The 4986-nt window shown below is 37.7% G+C and overlaps 1 long non-coding RNA gene across 1 annotated transcript; it reads right to left on the bottom strand.

Annotated features, from left to right (window-relative positions):
- Positions 1 to 2945: 2945 nt before the first annotated feature.
- Positions 2946 to 3726, bottom strand: LOC117319870. Its single transcript, XR_004530856.1, has 2 exons — positions 3197 to 3726; positions 2946 to 2978 (listed from the first exon to the last, which is right to left on the bottom strand). It is a non-coding gene; the product is annotated as an uncharacterized LOC117319870 (long non-coding RNA).
- Between the last annotated feature and the right edge of the window lie 1260 nt (positions 3727 to 4986).

Genomic DNA, 4986 nt, shown 5'->3' with positions numbered 1-4986 from the left:
CGTTCACATTAAAATGTAAGCAAATTACAATGTCGACAAGAGACAAGCATGAATTGGTATTATAAAACTCTTATTTAATATTTCAATTTTATTTCATTTCATCTAGTATTTATTGACTATATAATCTGTTCAAAACGCACAGCACGCCAATGGATCATGGCGATCTATTTTGGTACGATGGGAATCACTGGATCACGTGATATTTTACCTGTATTTTTAGCCCAGATTAACATTGTACATTATCGAGGTCAGGAAAAGTGAAAAACGACCAGGGTTCCTTATAGAATCGTACATATTTTTTTTTCAAATTTACCATTTCTGGGACTGGGTAGGATCATAGGGTATGATGTCCAAATAGGAAGTGGCTGGCTGCAAATCTTGGGCTGGTAGGTCAAGTCTTCTCTTGGAACCGGAGATGGAGATTCCTATGAGAAAAATACATGAAAATTGAAACATTTTTTAAAATTAAAATATAAATATCTCGACGACTTTTGAATCTAGACATATGTCTTCTGGTCATAAGAAAGTATAGATATTGTACTACTGAGAAATATAAACAAATAAGATATAGCCTGAAGATCAAGGTGAGATAAGGCTAGGGACAAGAGAACAACAAGAAAAACCACCAAAAATCGAACCGGGGTACTAATTACAGAACAACGAGACACACCACAGGGGACCACGAAACACACTTTATGCAGCTACCATTGGAATACAAACTATATATCCGTATCATCCTTTTCTATGGCCCCATTTACACTCTGCACAGGCCCATATTTTCATTATAAACAATCCCAGAATCTAATTTCCTCTTTAAATTCTGCCGAAATATCTCCATGCTCTAAATCCCAGCCGAAAATGTGCATATGGGTCCTATCATCTAGTGCCCAGAGACACTGAATGGCATAAAATGTCATATCCGGTAGCTCCCTATAGGCACCACGGAACCAAATTATTTCCCATAGACGATAATGTTAACGGTTTTCAACACTGGTCCGCTAGCCATATTGCTGAAAGGTCCAAAAGAAATAATCAGATATTCATTAAAATGTTGTTTTGCTCGGAGCATTATTAGGGTCATAACCTGAAGCACAAATGTTTGACGTAATGGCTAATATGTTACATTTTGGTTTGTTTGGTTTGTTTTTGTTAAACGTCCTATTAACAGCAAGGGTCGTTTAAGGACCTGCCAGGTTTTGGAGGTGGAGGAAAGCCGGAGTACCCGGAGAAAAACCACCGGCCTACAGTCAGTACCTGGCAACTGCCCCACGCAGGTTTCGAACTCGCAACCCAAAGGTGGAGGGCTAGTGATAAAGTGTCGGGACACCTTAACCACTCGGCCACCGCGGCCCCTGTATATGTTAAATATTGAGTATATCATATACTATTCTGTAACGTTATAACCTGGATTAATGTATGGCCTATATTATGTAATTGAGTTGTCAGTTAATATATACAGTTGTAAGAAAAACAAAAACAGAAAAAAAACACAATTTTAAGGATTAAGACATGTTTGCCACAGAAATAATCAACACCTTATTACAATAATCAACGACATAAAAATCTCAAAAGTGTATTTATGAATAAACAGTATGAAGAATCAGCAAGACGAAAATGCTACAGACGTGTTGTCGAGTTTGTTTCTTTTTATTCATGTATTTAATCTATACACAAACAGAATGCTGTATTGCTAATCAGCAACAGTTGCTGACGATTGATAATATATCGATTGCTGTTAATCTGTAAAATCATATATACCGAAGTATATCATATACGATCATAAAACGCAGAATGACAATATATTTCACAACAATCAATCAATGTTATATCTTCCGATTGCACCAATTGAATTCTGAATATCATGCCAAATATCATGCATAAATCGCTCATACGATCTGTACTCTTCAAACTTACATTGCATATTTAACCTAGTCATCGCTATGCCTTGTAAAGTGATTTCTTCAAGAAAACACATATTGGTGTCATTCTTTTAAATAGCATTGTTCTTCAATGTTTAAAGTGAGCAAACGGACTAATGAGGACAATACCAATCAATCATAATTGATAAGTAAGATATGCATTGTGTAAATGAATTAACGATATGTTCCACTAAATAACTGTCATCTTACGTACTTTCACTGCGCGACCTATCAGTGACATGTACGTCATAGCTGAACTACGGAAAATTTAGTCATCTATAAATAGACACGCTATTGCAATACATAACATAGTAAAATCAGTTTATCCTCGTCAGATTGTATATTAAAGATTTGATAATTCGTTCTCTATCACAACCAGCCCTGACAGAGACCAAACCAGTGAAATTTATCTCCGAAAATAAAGGTTAATATTGGTGTGCATGGTACATGTGTTTACATGGTAGTAGTTACAAGGTAGTTTTGATAGAATCATAGCAAATGGTATGATGTCTTCGAATGAAATAGGCATTTGATTGAGTATGAATTTGATATCTTGAATGTCAATATCAACGTTGTTTACTTTAAATAGAGTGTCTGCTGCTTCGCACTGTTTTTGGATATTTGAATTATTTGATCGGTTGTAAGCATCAATCTAAATTAAATACTACCAAAAATAAACCGTATGTTCTATTTGTATAACATTATCAATGATCGAAATGCATTTTATAGATCTTTACTTCATAATTACTCAGTATCCAATATCTCATTACAGCAATTATAAAGATGCTGAAGCTGATTATATTCTCCTGTCTGCTAGCCTTTGTCGTGTGTCAATCATACCGTATACGTAAGTATCATATATCAAAAAGACCCATATGTAATGTTTTATCTCATCTGTTGTTATAACATTTGTTCTGTATCGACTAGGAATATAAGTCTGAATTTGAATGACATTAAAATCAGTCAGATATATGTAACAGGGTGCTCATGCCTGCCACGGGTTATAGAGAATCCAAAAAGCCATAGTTTGGTTTACACTTTATTCTCCAGGTAAAAACCCTGTAAAAACATACAAATACACAATTTTAAAACTACAATTCACAATACCTAATGCGCTTTACATTACGATACATTTACAGCCTCTTTTTACAATTTATACATATCTTCAGAGGATATACAATTCTGGACAATTAAACTACATAAAAGTCCATAACGGCTATATTATACATGTTACATATTACATTACAATTACCCTACACTAGAAATAACATACATACCCTATCCCTTGGACAGGGGTTCCTCTCCCGATAATATTACGGGACTCGTAGACAAAGTATAAATTACGAGCACACAAGCGTTCTGTTAAGGAAAAGAAAGCCAAAAATAAATAACCCGCTTCAAGTTAACGCTATCCATTTTACTAAATATAATAAATAAAACCATTTAAAATTACCAGAACTTACTTTATTTTAAAGATAGAATACGGCCTCTCGTTGTAAAAAGCACAACGGAGGACCCCACTAGATATATATTTATATTCAACAATAGAAAATAGAAATACAGTTATACAACTTCTCTATTATAATTAGAAATTTATACTTTAAACTTACTTTATCCTTTAACAATAATCTGGCAGATAGTCAACAGTCAAGCCGTGCATGTATATACGTCCTCACCCGTGTGTCGCTGATGTGATAGTCCACGGGTGGCGCGGTCCTACAGGTCGGGTACACTCAGTCACGTGACAACATATACATGACATACACGGGCAACACAAGGTACATGTACAAGACGCGGGAAACTGAACATTACGTCAATGTAAGCACAAGACGCGGGAATACAAAACTTTTACAAACCAGACCTGATGCACATTAAGTATACCTAATATCTAAAATGACAATTAAAATTCACACATACAATACTCACACCATCTTTTAATATATATGCCACTTTGGCAATTCATATATATATATATATATATATATACAATAATACATTTATTACAGTAACACAAAATAACCAACTGCTACATACTTCCCCCCACAGGTCAAATGACGTCCTCGTCATTTGTCCAGCACCAATGCCAGCACAGCATCAGCCACTTGGGGTGACAGTCCTTTGAACCGATCCGAAGATGCCAATGACATCAAATACGACACTCTTCTTTGCCAGTCTGGCTCCTGGACGGACATCAAAAAATCTCCAGAGGCATAACGCTCAGGTAGTCTTCTCTGACGTGTTGACCTCCTGAGTTCAACCTCTGGTTCCCGGGGTTGCCTTTCCTCAACGTCTTGAGGCCGACCGTCGTCCTCTGCAACCTCGTCTCTAACTGCATCATGACCGTCGTCATGTTGTTCCTGAATTTCCTCCCTTATCCCAACATCATCCACCTGATTCTCGGTACGGGTTGCTGTACCATCAATTGGTGTTGATATTTCAAGTGTGACTGAATCGTCATCATCCTCCTCCAGTTCCTGCACTTCTGGAACCTCAACTTGTACTGGCGGCATTAAAGATTTCCTGGCCCTAGGAGCACTAGCTCTAGGTCTGGGCACTGGCTTTGGCGGGTGAACTTGGGTATCCCTCTGTATATAACCAATCGGAAGTAGATGGTTCCTATGCAGTGTTCGTTGTCTGCCAACGCCATCCTCCCTCCTCACCCCAAACACTGGTATGTCCAAGTTCGGTCGACTTACTACAACATAGGCACAGTCCCCCCAACGATCAGCAATTTTATGACGGCCATCGAATGCGAGCACCTTCACCAATACTCTGTCACCGATATCAAGTGTGGCTCCTCGCACCCGATTGTCATAGTTAACCTTCTGTCTTCCCTGAGCATTTTTTACGGACCTAGCCGCTATGTCATATGACTCCTTTAACCGGTTCCGTAATCCCTCGGCATAACTGGTAATGTTCCCTTTTGTGGTATTATCAATATTATCCACTCCAAACGCTACATCCACTGGGAGACGCGGATGTCTACCAAACATCAGGAAGTATGGCGAGTATCCTGATGTTTCGTGCCTCGTGCAATTGTAAGCGTGAGTAAGTGGTCCAACATGAC

Source organism: Pecten maximus, unplaced genomic scaffold (genome assembly GCF_902652985.1).
Source record: "Pecten maximus unplaced genomic scaffold, xPecMax1.1, whole genome shotgun sequence".
In the NCBI taxonomy this organism is placed as follows: Eukaryota; Metazoa; Mollusca; class Bivalvia; order Pectinida; family Pectinidae; genus Pecten; species Pecten maximus.
Note: the sequence above shows the minus strand (reverse complement) of the source record. Positions and strands in the feature narration are given on the sequence as shown.